The sequence below is a fragment of the Panthera onca genome, chromosome D3, assembly GCF_046562875.1.
Source record: "Panthera onca isolate mPanOnc1 chromosome D3, mPanOnc1 haplotype 2, whole genome shotgun sequence".
NCBI lineage: Eukaryota > Metazoa > Chordata > Mammalia > Carnivora > Felidae > Panthera > Panthera onca.
The window spans coordinates 37889612-37906585 of NC_138350.1; the positions used below are offsets into that span (position 1 = coordinate 37889612).

The following is a 16974-nucleotide window of genomic DNA, read 5'->3' on the forward strand; positions in this document are numbered from 1 at the left end:
TGTTTTTGTATCAATTAAAGGAAGCATGAACATTACATGATAAATTAAAAAAAAAAAAACAAATATATCAGAGTGCATTCATTCAAAGGATTGGTGACTTCTTGGAAAGGAGAGATATTCAAGTAAATACCTCTATGCAGGTCAGTACAGTTCTATTGTTTACCTGGTTATGACCATGAACAGTTACCTAACCTCTCATCTGTAAGATGGGTATAATAGACTTAAGGGTATTTTGTTTTTGTTTTTGTTTTTTGAATCTGGAGTGATAGAATGTGTGTAAAAGGGCTTAAGAGTGCCTGGCAGATAGTAAGCACCTAATAAATGATAGTTATTTTTGCAGGTGAAGATGACTGTGTTGTTCAAGATCTTTTTGGAACTACTCTTTGAACCTCCTTCCAAGTTGGCACGTTAAACTATTCCAAGAATTCTGTTGAGTGTGCTTACGGTTAAAACTCAGGGTTTTGGTTTCGTTTGGTTTGGGTCCGACGTCCGATGACCCTGACTCTAGCTGACCTCCCCATTCATTAGCTTGGTGCGAAATCATTTTGTCTCCCTCAAAAAAAAAAAAAAAAAAAAAAAAAAGCAAAAACAAACAAAAACAAAACAACAATAATCCATTTCACCAACATGAGTACTCGCAGTTTTTGAAGCGATTGCCCCATAATGAGGCATATGCTCTTAAAAGAACTTCTCAGATAAGTGCCTTAAAAATGCTTCTCACCATGGCTGCAAGACTGGAAAGAGAAAACAAGAGAGTAGGACCCGCACACGTGTTACTGTGTAAGTTCTTTATTTGGACCCATGAGTCTGTTCCCTGCGAGCAGGTGTGGTTTCCTGCACTTACCCCTTTTCCATCGGGCAGTGTGACCAAGTCAGCAGCCCCAGCGGATTAGCTATTAAGGGCTCTCGGCTGCTTCTTTCCCAGCTCATCTGTGAAGTGGAGTTACAGGTTCAACACCTGCTTCTCCCCACCACCCTGAGTGAGGGTTGAGGGCCATCCTCCTTCACTTTGTCAAGTGGGCTGGTTCTCCAAGGGCCCCGCTGCTCTGCTTCTGCATCCTGAAGTCCCCTGAGGTGCCACGAAGGGAGGCGGGGACCCCAGGGCCCTCTGGGCCTCGGGGGGGGGGGGTGCTGAGGAGGGTGGCCAACAGGTATTATTGTGAGCCGCCCTCATAACTGCAATACCATTGTATGACACTTCCGTTTACTAAGTGCTTTTTAAATCAATTAGTTCATTTAATCCTCTCAATAGTCCTTGAAGCGGGTTTAGTCATTCAGTTTAGAAATGAGAAAGGAGATACACGGAGATGAAACCACACGCTCCAAGCCGAGGTTAGGACGCTGGCGCGCGGGAGAGCCCGCAGGCTGACTCCAGGCCCCGTGCTCAGTCCCCCACGTGGGGCCACGGGCGGACGCAGAGACTCAGGGTCTGCCCGGCTTTCCCTCAGCCCATCCCTGAGGTCTGATGTATAAACGTCTCATTTTCCTGCCCTTCAGGTTAACAGGATTAATCGCTGACATCCAGAGAGCCAATGGGATTCAGTAGTGAAGTCCAGAGGCCGACGCTCTCCTCTGAGGGAGAGTTGGGTCACCCTCCCTCCTAGACTGGCAACATTTCAGGTGTCAAATGTTCCTACTTCAGCCACGCTGCTAGGTGTGTTTCTCCATGGCAAGGTTTTTGTTTCTCCTCAGTCCCTGTTTGGAAATGATACAGATGAATATTTGAGTGCCCCCTATGAACCTTACTGAAGTGCCCAAGATCTGAAAAGCCCTGTTGATTTGGGGTCTATGCTTCTCTTTTTCCTTTGTGTCACGCAGAAGTAGAGGGCCCCTCGCAACCACCTGCACAGGCAGCCACCTAAGTATATGGATTGAGGTGTTTCCAATAATGACAGTCCACTGGTGTTGATTTCTCATAGACGGTCGCTGACTGTCTCCTACGTGCCAGGAGGTGTGCTAGTTGGGGACATCCTGGTAAGCGGAAGCAATGCCGTCCTCAATCTCATGAAGGGAGACAGTGGTTCCTTCGGAAATCACACACATACACGCACACACATACACAAGCACAATGCATTGTTGCAGTGGAGGCAATGCTGGAAAACAGAGGGACTGGTGCTATCAGAGCCCCTAATGGGGATAGGTGACCTAGTTAGGGAATGGAAAAGGGGAATGGAAAAGTGGCCAGTCGGCTCAGAGCAGAGTTAGGGGTATGGTTCAGGAGCCTGGAGAGGGCTCAAGGCATTGAAGCTGCATTCATGGGTGTTGTCCTCACCCTGGAACAGTGGGATGGGAATGTTCAAAGCAGGGGGCCACAGCATCGGCCTTACATCTCTGAGAGTTTAAGCATGCTGGGGTGGGTGGGGGGAGGCTGGATTAGAAATCTGACAAGAGATTATTATAGAACGGAGGGCAAAGATGGGGCGACGTGGGCAGATCCAGGAGATGAAGGTAAAATGCAAAGGAGTTGGTAATAGATCTGATAAAGGGGTTGAAAGAGAGCAGGTGCCAGGAAGAGACCAGGGTTTCCAACTTTCGTGACTGAAGATTGGTGGTGTCATTCACTAAGCTCTCTACTACCTGGTGCTAGGAGTTTTTTCAGGTTTTTTTTTAAAGGGTTAATGTGTCATGCTGTGCATTCTGGAAAATACAAATATGAGTAAGAGATACTCGCTGCCCCCCCCCCCCCCCAGAGCTTGCAGTATAGCACTGGGGGGCAGGGAGAGTGGTTGAGATACTCTGTCTCCTAAAATTTATTTAAATTATGGCTGTTTCATAAAGTTGGCAATGGTCACACACACAGATCTTCCTTCCAGGGGGGTGGAGGCCTTAGAACTTGGGTGCCCTGGTAGACGAAGAGCCTGGGAATGAGGAGACATTCTTGGCAGAGGAAGGAATGGCCTGATGACCTTGGAAAGGCACCGTGAATCACTGAATAAAACCTTAATGCAGACCAAATGGAAAAACACAGTACAGGCTTCAAGCTTGAAATTACAGAATTGAGAACTCATCTTTCATGGGCATGCCAAGTACAATCAAAAGAAGTGAGCCATTTATTGGGCACAAGTGGGATGAGAGTGATTTGTGAAGACAGAGGGTACGTTGCAACTTCTTTTCCTCCAGCAGCCTTTTAAAAGTATTCACTGCCCGATCGTTGCTAAATCTTTATAAGTATCACCATGGCAACCATTGATATGAAAAATAATATTAGCCTGGACACTTCCGCTTCGGTTGATCTGACATTTTCCGCCACTGATGGTCAATTTCATTGTTTGTGCAGATGAGTAAGGAGGATCCTGCTTGGATCCTGTCAGATTTTCTTTTGTCCTGGGAAGATGAACGCTGGTTAAATCCACCCGGATGTTAAGTAATGACCCAGCGCCATTTTGGGGAGGTGTGGCTTTCCCATCTTTTCATCTCTGGGGACGTGGTGGGAGGTGCAGCCGACTGCTGTCATCTGTGTTGGTTCAGGGATGAGGATGGAGAGTGCTTTAGGGTGGTTGGGAGATTTTGCCGAAATCACTTCCACCAGTGGGCGTGGAGGAGGGACGCTGCGTAGAACGATGCACACACTTCTATCATAGGCCCACTGTTCTTTCTTGTATTTAGTTTCTTCCTTCTGAAGCTCTTCCTTCTAGTGTCTAAAACCAATCTGGGGCACCTGACTCCTCAATTCTATATTTTCTATTCCTCTAATCACTCTTCTCCCCAGAGTCTCACATTTTATAATCCCTACTGCTTTCTTCATTCCTTCATCCAACAAATGCACGTTGAATGCCTTCCCTACACCAGGCACTGTTCTAGGTAGCTGGGACACCAGTGAAAAGGGGCCCAGAACCCGTCTTTGTGGGACTTAAGCTGAATGGTGGGAGACAGGCAATAAATATAATAAGGAAATGGTGAGTATGTTCGGTGATAAGGGGAACCAAGTGGATAAGGGGTAGGAGTGCTGGGGTAGCCCAGGCCAAGATTTAATAAGCTTATCGGGGTAGGCCCTTTCGAGAAAGTGATACATGAGCAGGCACGAAGGAGGTGAGGATGTTAGCACAGGACGGAGAGAAGCCTGCTCATCTGAAGAGCTGCAAGGCCAGGGTGAGTGAGACAGGCAGTGTGGATGGGAGATGTGCTCAGACGGTAGTGTGAGATAGCATGCGGTGGGATGATGCAGGTCCGGGGGCCTTTGGGGCCTTTGTACGTACGTGTATGACTGACACGATCCGGTTTGTTCTACTGGGATCACAACACCTCTTTGGAGAATGACTAGAAAGGACCCAGGTGCAGAAGAGAGAAATGCGGCGAGGCTGTTGCAAGAACCAGGCGAGGGACAATGGTGGCTTGCGTCACAGTGCTAGTGGTGGGGGTGAAGAGAAGTGGTTAGATTATGGATAAATTTTGAAGGTAGGGCCACTAGGATTTACCGAGGGATCGGAGAATTCCCCTTTGGTCTTTTTCTCAAGCTGTAAGGAGTAGGACAATGCTCTTGCTTAGTAAAATCGATACAAATCTATATAGGAATTCCACTCATGCTGCCACTTTTTAAATTTAATATTTCCCTTCCTGTAGAGGAAATCCCAACTGAACATATATGGAATTCTGTAAGAACAATTTAGCATCATGGTTAAGAGCACAGTTTGCAGAATAAAATTGACTGGTCCCAGATGTGTGACTAAGGGCAAGTTAGTTAGCTGCTCAGTGGCCTCAGTTTTATCCTTCCTAAAATATGGACCATAAGAGCTCCTGCCTCATAAAACAGTGAGGAATGAAGAGAAAATACACATATGAAGTGCTTAAAATCATGTGGCGTATACTGTATTAAAGAAAAGTTAATAGTAATGGTTATTATTTTATTAGCATTTGCCTTATGTTCTTTCAGTAGCTTCTTAAACTATAAACGACCTGAGTATTTTTTTCTATATTAGCGTTCTTAGAGACCTTTCAGAGAACTTTTCTGTTCTCTAAAATGTCCCTGGTAGTAGAGAGTCATTCCTTAACTCAGTGCTTCTCTGCATTCACAGTGAATGCAATGTTTCTCATTGAAGTGCATTATTGTACTGTAAACTTCCCATTCTTGAAAGTCAAAAAGCACAGTTGAGTATTGGCGATTTCATGAAATCTAACTAAATATGTATGTATGTGTGTGTATTTGGTTCTCTAGTTAGAGACCTTACAGGTCCAGCTAAGGAGTCAGATCACCCAAGACCATCCTGGTCCTACTGGCCAGTGTGTAACCCTGGACACGTTGAACCTGCTTCTGCCTCATTTCCCCATTCTCTAAAATAGGGGGGATCAGAGAATCTAACTCCCAAGGTTCTTGTGATGGTGAAAGGTAGTCTCATAGAACAAGAGCTTGTAAAACAGCTCTCGCACATACACACAAAAAATGATCAAAACATTTTGACTCTTAGTACAAATAATGATCCCTGGGCTGGGTGCCATGATGTACTATCCAGTGCCTGCCTGAACCCTCCTGGGGAAAATGGCTAGCTCCCATTCATAAAACATTAGGATTATATTTATTTAGACATGATTTCCTATAGACCCCTGTAATTTTTTTTCAAATATTTTTCATGAGTTTCATCAAAAAGTACATGCTGGAAACGTCTATTAATTTATCACTTAAGATAATCATGAGTGCTCATGTGTATTTTCTCTGTCTCACACAAGAACTTGGAATAAAACCATGAATGATAATTTTTTTCTTTGGAGTGTTTGAAGAGCTGTTGAAATCTTCATCATGATATTTAGTGTGTTAGGCGTTCTTTATGCCTGTTGTTAAATATGCCATCACTTTACTGACACATTACAATGAAGTGGGCAGCCAGCTATAGTAATGGGTTTCCCCTGAAAAGTGTGAGTACCAACAAATCTGATGGTAGGCATGACCAGGAAACCAAATGTGTTCAAAAAACCAGCTAGTTTTATAGAGGATAATGGGGACATGCATGTGTAAGCCAATGGTTTTTATCAAGTACTTCAGGTAGTCTTTCAAAGGACATAAATAGGTAGCCAATATCTGCTAATTAATTATTAATAATCTATATTAATTCTATTAACATTTACTTTTATGGCACCTTTCTTTTGAAGAATTATGAATATTCAATTTTGTGATTTTTACTCCTGTTCTTCCACTCTGACTACACATAAAATTCATTTGGAAAAGGTTAAAAAAAATACTGATACCTGGGTGGTACTTTCTAAAGGTTCTGATCTAATTGGTTTAGGGTGGATCTCAGGCATCAGTATTTTAAAATTATACTTTTAATTTAAGCTTTTTATTATAAACTATGTCAAATGTACACAAAGTAAAGAGAATTGTAATAATAAGCCCATATGTATCTATCACCCAGGCATGATAGTGAACTTCGGTTGCTATCTTTTTTGGGTGCCTATGTGGCTCAGTTAGTTGAGCATGGAACTCTTGAATTTCAGCTTAGGTCATGATCCCAGGGTCGTGGGCTCAGGCCCCATGTCAGACTCTGCACTGAGTGTGGACAGTACTTGGGATTTCTCTCTCTCTCTCTCTCTCTCAGAAGATAAAGAAAGGAATACATGAAGCTTAGTTGCTGTTTTTTAAGTGTTCCTGTAAGTGATTCTTCTAATGTACAGGCCTGGTTGAGAACTATCACATGATTCTGTTTTTTTAATGTTTATTTATTTTGAGGGGGGATAGGGGCAGAGAGAGAGAGGGAGAGAGAGAATCCCAAGCAGGCTCTGCACTGTCAGTGCAGAACGCATGGCTCCATCTCCCAACCCCTGAGACCACGAACCGAGCTGACATCAAGAGTCGGTCACTTAAGTGACTGAGCCACCCAGGCGCCACCCCCCCCATCACATTCTTCTAATAAAATAGAAAATGGAAGGAATAATTTCAATGCATATTGATAACAAGAAAAGCTGAAATTTGCCCCAGGCCACATCATGATTTTAATGTATCATCTAGTACTCTGTTCATTGAGCCCTAATGGTGTTCATGGGCATATATGTAATATGGTAGGTGTATGCCTGATTTTGTTAAACAGTGGAATAATTTGGGAATGGGCATTGAAACACCTGGAAAAAATTCAGGAAAAGGCTTGAAATATAATGGTTTCCTAGGTAGAATTTTTATACCTTGACTCAGTATCATCCTCGGCCACCTAAGGTCACTCTGCAAAACCTGGCTCAGAGATAAGAAGGGTCTGATGAGTAAGGGTAGGACAAGTAGATTAAATTTATTAAGCAGAGAAAACATGTGGGAGGGGAATGGACGGTGATACTGTCATCAGATTCGCAGAGAAAAAGCCCTAAGCCAGTGGCAAATGAATCTCAACCTATAGCAAAGAAGTTTTGTCGGAAATGCCGTAACATGTAAATATATATCAATCTGTGTGTTTTAATGAAGTCAACGTTTGAGGTTCTACCTCAACAGTGAGGCATTGTGGACAATTCCTGGTTTCTGAGTGGCAAACACTTGGAAAACAATTTGATCTCAGAGTTGGACATAACTTTATTTTATTTTATTTTATTTTATTTTTTTTTAATTTTTTTTCAACGTTTTTTATTTATTTTTGGGACAGAGAGAGAGCATGAACGGGGGAGGGGCAGAGAGAGAGGGAGACACAGAATCGGAAACAGGCTCCAGGCTCCGAGCCATCAGCCCAGAGCCTGACGCGGGGCTCGAACTCACAGACCGCGAGATCGTGACCTGGCTGAAGTCGGACGCTTAACCGACTGCGCCACCCAGGCGCCCCCATAACTTTAAATATGACATTGCCAAAGTGCCCACCTGACGGAGGACTCTATTCTGGGGCAATACTGACATTATGGTATCTCTTTGAACATCCTAGGCGGAGAGCCTACTGCTCATAGGATAGCCTGATGCACATTTCAATAGCAACCCTCTTTTATTGAGCTGAAATCTCCTCATTCTTTAACATCTCTTTTCACGAAAGAAAATATTTCTGCTGCCCCCAATGCTGTCTAGTTACCTAAATATAGGTAGATGTAGTGCTAGAATACAATTTTTCATGCTTCTAAGTCTCATCGACTATAAAATTAAAAGAACCTTACGAAGCCAAATGAAAAATGTAAGACCCTTACAGTAAACCATTAATTTAATGGGATTAATGATACTGTTTTTCTGAAGCAAAATTCTTCAGGTTGTACTTAAGGGTAGAAAGATATAGCCTCTGGTCAATTTCTTTATTTATTGTTCATTAGTTTCCACTCATCAGTGCAGGGGGTGTCTGTTTGCATATGTATGTTAAACCAGAATGTATTCATAATTGAAAGTCTCCCTTTGCAGGGTTTGAGATCGTCAAGTCTCACACTTAACCAAAACTGCCAGCAATTAGTTCTCCATTTCCTGTTTTAATGAGACATCCCTTGGCAACTTTGTAAAGATGTTTTGTGCACTTGGAAATTAAGGTCAGAGTTGTAGTTTTACTGCAATCTTCAATAAATGGGCATCTAATCCAATTATTGCTGGAATTGGGTACAGAACAATCTTTCATTGTTATTTATTACTATACTTACTGCTAATGAACTGCTGTTGCAAATTGATGCATACGACAGGATCCAAGCAATAACTCTTGCAAAGTGCGTGCTGACTTGCAGTGTAGACTCCCTTTAGTTCTGCTCACCTCTATGCCTGACTGAGGCTAACCTCCCACCGCTTGTCTCTGTTCCAACTTCTAGGAAACATCTGGCCTAACACTACACTAACTTTGTCACCTGCGGGATTATTGTTGTGTGCTGGTCTCCTGGGTCCTGGGACCTTGTTAAAAGTGTCTGCTCTCTGGACTCCAGAGGTTCTTTTTTTTTTTTTTACTTTTATTTTTGAGAGAGAGAAAGAGACAGAGCACGAGGTGGGGAGGGGCTAGAGAGAGAGGAAGGAGACGGGAGACACAGATCCAAAGCAGGCTCCAGGCTCTGAGCTGTCAGCACAGAGCCCGACGCAGGGCTCGAACTCACGCACCCCAAGATCATGATCTGAGCCAAAGTTGGATGCTTAACTGATTAAGCCACTCAGGCACCTCCAAAGATTCCGCTTTGCTTAGTCTAAGGCTGGACCCAAGAATGGGTGGTATTAACAAGCACTCTGAGTGATTCTAATGTAATTAGTGTGAATACTTTTATGACTCTCCAAGATTATTGTTGACATGGAAAGTATAAAATTTCAGCTCTTTCCAAACAACCTGGATTCAGAAACTCTGGCATCCTTCTCAGATTTGCCATCAGCTGCAAATAAGCCCACCTTGCATGTTCCAAGTTCACCTTGAACAGGAAAGAGTCAATAGCAGAAACTTTTTAAAAAATGGCTTTGACCTATTAAACACCAGATTTATTTCAAGGGACACAGATATTCTAGATGATATTTTCCTTGATTCCCAGAATATTCTAGATGCTGTGGACTAGAGTGGAATCACATTTTCAGGTTGTACCCATGCAGTTAAAGTATGTAAGTACAATGAGGTAATTGGAAAAGGGGGAAAAAAAGTGCTGGAAAGCAGGAATCAAATTAAAAAGCACAGCTGACATTTTTCTTGGTGTAGTTCTAGCTGTGTACCTCTTAATTTATAAAGTTAATTATGGCATGTTTGCCTGAAGAGGGTAACATAAACCTGGAGACAAAGTTAAGTTAATAAACCAGACATATGAATGTGTCTTATTACCCGGTTTTTTTTCTTCTTCAGCTAATTCTTGTTGATTGCTGTTAGGAAAAAAATATAATAGCTGGTTAGGATTATTTACAACTTTATAGGAGACTGAGAGGCTTGCTGGCATTTATTTTACGTCCTTTGGGGCAAAGTGATTGAAATGTTAAGTGTCTTAGTATAACCCAATATCGATCATGTTTGATATATCACAGTAGTCTCAGATGGTGATAGTTTGGGAGTTGAATTTAGCAATTTTATAGGTTACCAACTTCCATTCTTTATATTTTGCCATTATATATAAACTGGCCAAATATAGTCTTAATGAATTTTTATTTTTACTTAAGGGGAGAAGAGAATTGAGCATTTAAACTTTATAAAGAACCAAGGATTAGAATAACCTTAAATTTTTAAAAAATTATTCTATTTAAAAGTGCTGAGATTTCTAAAATGTACTTGAAATGGAAAAAGTAAAAAAAAAAAAAACTTAGTAAGTTTTTGTATATTTTAATACAGTGGAATTTACACAATATGGATTGGCCCTACCTTTATGACTAATATTTTTACAAGAGGATAACATAAAGACAGAAAGGAGGCAAATACGAAATTCTGATGAATAGGAGTGATTTTTTAAAGTGATGTGTAGGCATGTCTAAACTTGCTTCTTCGCATGTGTACATATTTTTGTACATTTTATGCTGCATTTATAATTATTGGTGGTTTTTTTACTTCATTTTGCATCTGTGCTCTGCATGTATACAGACCCCAGAAATGATGTATACAAACCCTGAATGAAGACAGCATCTGGAAGCTTTAACGAGCTATAAACTTGACACTATTCTGAAACCCCAGAAATTCCTAAACAAATTTTTATTTCATTAGAATAAGCTTGTTGCTTTTGAATGAGGCATTAATCCCCATACTTCCCTCATTTGTTGTCCCTGGTAAGGCTGTGGCTGAAGACTTTGTATCCTGATTTCAAGGACTTGATATGCAATTCAGGCGCCTGACATTATCCTGAGCATACAACACGCCTTAACTAGTTACTGCAAATGTGGCTAACATTTTACTAAAGCATTCTAGCTTGAAAAACAGTCAACTTGAAGTGCTGGAGAATACGGAAATTTTAAAAAGTATCACAGTGCTTTATGTGATGGTAGTCTGAGGTTGTCAAAGAAGGCAGATGAGTGTTGTATGTCTATTAGAGTGGCCACATTCGTAGGGTTTGGTGGGTCTTTGATACTCTTCTAAGCCTCATGCTGGAGGGCAAAGTTCTGATGTATTCACTGGACAGATTCTTTGCCATTTCTTTCTGGGGTCTTGTTGATGAGGCTGACCGTAGGGCCGTGATACAATCTGCAAATTCTGCCCTTGCCGTGGCTATCGGGTTGGAGTTCTCTTTGCTCAACAGATAGCAGAGCAGAATACCGATACCAATGAGTCAGTATGCTGATGACACCCGTGGTTGGGTAGAGGTTTGGGGACATCCTGTTTCTATGGTTTGGGGTGAAGTTTCACACACATCTTTTACCAGAAGTTAGCTATACCCCTCTTCTCTGTACCATGGCTAGATATCTAGATGGCTTGTTGGCCTTCAGTAATATATTCCGTGTGGAGTAGAATAATTTATTCTACTAGATGGATGTGGCAGGGTAAGCCTTAGTATGGTGCTTGAGACCAGAACAGGCATCCTGAGACGTGGGCTGGAGTCGTTTGCCCACGTTTCTTGGATTATTTCGGTGGATAGAGTAAACTGGGAATCTGACGGACTGGGTTTGCAGGACAAATCTCTACTAACTCTAGAACTGTGTGAAAGGTATTCCCTCAACCTAAGAGCTGCATTTCTGTAACTTACTGGAAAAGCACCAGAAGGGGTTTCATACTGGTAAGAATAAGGGCTTCTCTAGGGTTACAGGTGGCTTCATTTTTGGTAGTAAGAGGGATGCAGGGAGAAGTTAGTCTTTACGAAAGAAAGCAAATCCAACTGTAATGGGATCATCACCCTGCTTTCTACTTAATTTTGTTACTTTCCTTCTCTTTTCCATGTAGAAAAGCGCATAATTAAGTTTCCCGATAAGAGTTAAAAAAGGTTTTTCGTGATTGCTTTTGCTCAGCAGGTATTGGCAAGTGATCGTGTCTTTTTATTTTATAGACCCCTAGTATTTTTGAAGCATAAGGAACGTTGGAGACAGGCTCTTATATCATACATAAGGAAACTCAGCCCTCAAATATAGTGACAGTTGAGCCCATTGGTCAACATCCATTTATTTAGCAAAAATGTTCAGGGCTTGGCTTGCAATGTGCTCAGTGAGGCACTGTGGGGAGACAGAGAGGACTATGAGGGGCTCCTGCATATTAGTAAGGTAGAAGTAAACATTTATTACAGAGATAGGAGCATGTTCCCGGTAGAGCTGAATGTTGTACATGAGTTTTTGTTTGGTATTTTTCGATCTGTGCTAGGAAAAACAAAAAAGACAAGCTGAGAGCCAAAGATTTGCATAGCAGTTGTTTCCCAGATTTACTGTTTAACTATGAAGCAGTATGGTTTTTACTCCAAAATTTGAATTCGTGGGATATTAGGATAATTAGCTAGGTACTTCTAACTTTTAAAAAAAATAGTATTTAGTATTCTCACGTTTTCTCCCAAGGAAATAGACATCTGTACGTTTTTGCTGATTTTCTCCATCACCAGAAAGAATACGATTTGTGAATCAGGGAGAAAACAGTTTGCTTTCGATTTAAAAAAAAAAAAAAAAAAAAAAAAAAAAACAGCAGAAATATGGCAATAAAGTGAATGAAAATATGAAGCCATCTGTGTCTGAAATGATAATGTCAACTTGGTTTTTGTTGTAAACAATACAATTTGTTCAAGTCCACTTCTAAAGGAGAGCGTTTCACACAAACATGGAAGAAAAGCCTTTCTTCATTCACAGATCTGACATGCCACAAAGCCATATACGTACAAATCTGGTATGTGTTCTCCTGTAGCCCAGACAGAAAATTAATACGGGTAGTCCCCAGATATATCTTCCAGCATTTGAACTATCACCTTTATCTGTCACTTGACACTTCAGGTCCTTGTTACCCGTGACACTTGAGGCAATGCCAACATGGCTTCCTATCAGCGTCTTGTATTTGCCTATGCATTCTCCAGGTCACCAGCTTCTTTTTCCTTTGCCAGAACTTAAGCCACATTCTCTTGCTTCGAATTTCCCAAAGCTGCACATCTCCCACAGGATGCAGGTTCGGAGACTCCATAGCAACATAGCAACCGTGATTTTCCAACCTTCTCTCCGATGCCACCTGAAAAAGGCCCCCCTCCCCCTTTCTAGTGCTTTTGCCCTGTCCTAGAAACCCAGGCCAAGTCTCCCCACCTCCAGAGCCTTCACTCACAGACCAAGCCTGTTAATCTCTGCCACAGGCTTTGATTCTGCACCACATCTTTGGCACCCAATAGTAAATGCCATAGTTTTGTGAATCCATCACCCCGCCTCTCTCCCCTTAAGTGAGAGGGTGCGTCCCAGAAAGGGTGACCAGGACTATTTAAAGAGGGCCTTAAACACTTTAGTAAATATGCCTTGGCTGCTTGGCTGGAGTTCAGGTGTTGTGACCCTACTCAGAATAATTTCTTTCACTTGTAAATCAGAGCATCCGCCCCCTCCTCTCCCTTGCTGCTGAAAGCCTGGCCGATAATGACTTGCTTCCCTGAACGACTTGGAAGCTTGGGAGACCACCTGTAACTTGTGGACTTCTATGGTGGGAGGTGGGAGTCGGGAGGCGGGAGCTACCAAAAGACAGAAAACCTCTTCCGTCCCCCTTTTAATTCAAGTGTTCCCTATTAGCTTAATATTTCTTGAACACCCACCTGAGCAAAGAGGCCACCAATTTGAATTTTATCTTTAAAAAAAAAAAAAAGGAACATTACTGCAGTCCCTGAGCCTATAAATTACTCACCTGCTGGTCGGGACACCCTCCCCCCGCTCTCACAGGGACTGTCTGGGAGGCGTGAGGAGGGGACAGAGAGCCGGGGCAGTAATCTCAAGTGGAGACCCAAAGGCTAACGCTATTGGCGACTGTCTCGAGGCGTTGTCCCCGCGTCTGCTACCCCTGCGCCAGGACGGAGGGGCCAGTTACAACCTAACTGTCCTAAAGTGCCGCGGTGGCCCCCGCCCCCGCCCCCGCAGCTGGGAGGCGAAGGCAGGACGCCGCCGGCTTGCTCTGCGCCGGCTCTGGGCGTGTGCCCCCGCCGCAGCTCCGCGGAGCCTCCGAGCCGCCTGCAAAGGGGGGCGGGGAGCGGCGGCGAGCAGCCCGCGTCTGCGGCTTCCTCCCCACGCCCGAGCCTCCTGCGCACAGCCGGGAGGACGCGAGCCCGAGCCTCGTCCCCACGCCGCGGCGCGCGGGCTCCCTGCCCAGCCGAGGTAACTTTTCTGGCCGCCGGAGCGGGGGGATCCGAGGGGGGTCTCCGGCTTGAGAGGCGCGGAGGACGAGCCGGAGGCCGGGGGCGAGGCGCGCGGGGTGCGCGGCTGACGCGTGGCTCCGGCGCCGCACGGCCGCCCGAACTGCGGGAGCCCGGCCCCGGAACCCGCCTGCCCTCCGGCCGGGACCCCCGCGGGGCCGGGCCGAGCCGGTGCGCTGCGCCCCGCGCCGGGGACGTGCCCGCTCCGCCCGCCGCTCTGCAGCATCGGCTGGGCCGGCGCGCGGAGCCTGAGCACCGGCCTCCGGCCTGGGGGCCTCCCCCGGAGCCCTGGCCGGGAGGGGCGCTCGGTCCCCGCGTCCCTTCTGCACCAATTTGCCCAGATCCCCCGTTTGGGGCGCCATGTTTTAAGTTACCCCTCGGGCCGGGGGCGAGGGAGAGGCGGGCTGCGCGGGGAGGGGCGGGGGACCGGGGGCGACACTGCGGCGCCGCCCGGGGCGGGCGGCCGGCCGGCGGGAGGGGCCCTGCGCTCAGCGCGCCGCGGTTTGCGGGCTCGTCCGGGTTGCCTGGCGCGGGCACGGCGCGGGGCCGGTAAGGTGCGCTCGCCACAAAGCATCCCCGCTCGGGAGCGGGCCGGCCGCTTTTATGTAACTTGTCGCCTTCCTGGAACTGGGGCGGCGTCCCCCGGACGGCGGCGGGGGCTGCAACCGGCCCCCTGGGGGAGGAGGAGGGAGCGTCCTAGAGAGGTTGCTTCTGGCCCGGCACCTGCGGCGCCCCAGCCCCGGCCTGAGCTCCCCTTGCCCCCTGCGTTGGAGCCGGAGCGCGGGGAGGCCGAGGGGCGGGGACCCGCACTGCTCACCTGGCGCTCGAGGGACTGCGAGCGGCCTCGGGAGGTGTCTGCGAGGGCGGCTTTGCGGCGCGTGGGGGTGGGGAGGCCGGGGCTTCGGACCGCGCGAGTCGTGGTCTCAGCCAGTTCCGGGCGGGTGTTTCCCGGCTCCTGCCGTGGGGGCTCGCTCTCTTGGCTTTCGCCTCTCATCTCGCCCTACTTCTTCCCCTCCCCCTTTTCCCTCTCGGCTCCATCCCCCGCCAAGTTCATGGCTTCTGCAATGCGGTGGGTGTGGTTACCTAGTAAATTGTAACTGGTCCTTTGCAGTGCGAGCAGCCTGTTCTTTCGGGGGGGTTTTATACCTACGAATCCAAAGTTTTCTAGGGTTTTCTCCTCCAGTTGCAGCCAGGGTTAAAGTTGGAAAGAGATTGTTGCAAACAGAATGATAAAGAAAACATGTGGTATTAATTACGTGTGGAGGCTGGGCTGGGAAATCCTGAGAGGGCCAGGCAGTCCAGCTAATGCACTGCTTCCATTACGTGTTTAAGTTGGTGTTTCAGTGTTTTTACATTAGTCTTGCAGTCCTGCAGAATTGCTTTTGCAGATATCCTGCCTGACCTTTTTGGGGGCTCCTTTCAGCCTCTCTGAGGTGGCTAGGTGTACTGGTGGTTCCCTTCGTTAACATTAACATCCCTGATGGCAGAGTCTTCACTCTTAGTCCTAAGAACATTCTTTTTAAGTTTTACTCTGATACTGAAAGTCTCAAGGGATCAAACATTATAAAATTACGCTTATACCTGGGAGCCCCGGACCCAGGGCCAATTGCTGCAAATTAAGCAGAGAAGCCCCATTAAGAAACGGGAGCACATCAAGCTTGAGTGAACTCTGGGGAATAGGAGGTGATTTATATCTTGACTCAGAGTTTTTAAGAAATGCATCTTAGTTTTGGTTTCAAACTTTAAAAAAAAACTTTAGTTGGCTTAACAAAGTTGTGAAAGGAAATAAAGGCTAGATTGAGAAACCCAACTGTAATTGGTTAATTTCACAAAGCACTGATAAAAATGTCTGAATACCAAAGACTTATTTGCATTATAATTTTCTGATGGTTTTGAAAAGCAAAATATATCAGATGCACAAGTTACTGCATCAAGTTTAGCTAATCCACTTCAGGCAAATAATTTTTTGCAAAAAAGGACGTTTTGTGAATGATTTATCAGTAACAAAAAAAGTAGCCACTTTAATTTGTAATACCCCTTTTAGGTGAAGGATTGAGAAGATACAGGTCAAAAATCAGTGTCTCAGCAAACTGTTTCCATTTAATTTTCAAGCCATTTCTTCGTGAATGTGATTTAGGCAGTTTTTGTCAATTCCTTACAGTGCTTGGACTTTGGCCAGCTTTGAATTGTGTTGAAACAGAAGACCAGGGAGATATATATATATATATATATATATATATATATATATATATATATATTTTATTTTTTTATTTTTATTTTTTACTTGATCAGAAGCTAGTTTATACATATGTTGGTTTTTTAAAATTGTTTGGTCAAATGCACTAGGGGCTGCCCAGATGGAAGAGGGGCAAGGCTTTGTATATCGAGAGATGTGATATTGTCATTATCTTGTGAATCTTTTCTGGATTTACTATATGTGGGATTAAAATATGGCAGGAACTTTTTGTCCAGGGTATTGTCTTACATGTTGTAATATACATATTCATCTTCTGCTTTAAAAAAGTCTTAAAATTCACAAATTAGAATTCATGTCCTCTCCATGAAGTAAAACTGCAAGAGAGGCTGAAAAATATACATGTTTCTCTTCTGTGAGAATTTGACTCTAATGAAGAGAGAGGATTCTGATTTACTGGACTGCCCTGATCCTCTTTAATTCCCATAGTGTCTTCCAAGTTTCCAACTACAGTTTCCCCCCCTGAATGTCAGCTTTATTATGGAAGATAGACTTACTATTGAAAACCACGAATCAAATTCATCTTTAGCACCACTTCCTTTTAGAGAGATCTTGGGTGGTACAGTTGCTACATCTTTCAAAAGGCGGGCTAGCTGCTAATTTGTTGGGAATTCATCAGACACTCCTGAGGG

General features: G+C 44.6%; 1 protein-coding gene and 1 long non-coding RNA gene across 25 annotated transcripts in view; one reads left to right on the forward strand and one right to left on the reverse strand.

Annotated features, from left to right (window-relative positions):
- Positions 1-16974, forward strand: part of EPB41L3 (erythrocyte membrane protein band 4.1 like 3) — a 232322-nt gene that overhangs the window by 70241 nt on the left and 145107 nt on the right. Inside the window, exon 1 of one of the 24 annotated variants that reach the window (XM_060613298.3) lies at positions 13802-14050. The exons of the other annotated variants lie outside the window; for them this stretch is intronic. The gene's annotated coding sequence lies outside the window, so the exon portion shown is untranslated. Of the gene's footprint in view, positions 1-13801; positions 14051-16974 lie in introns of those variants that run through there. 24 annotated transcript variants of the gene reach the window in all.
- Positions 3028-16942, reverse strand: LOC132665790 (uncharacterized). Its single transcript, XR_013551278.2, has 2 exons — positions 16840-16942; positions 3028-4345 (listed from the first exon to the last, which is right to left on the reverse strand). It is a non-coding gene; the product is annotated as an uncharacterized LOC132665790 (long non-coding RNA).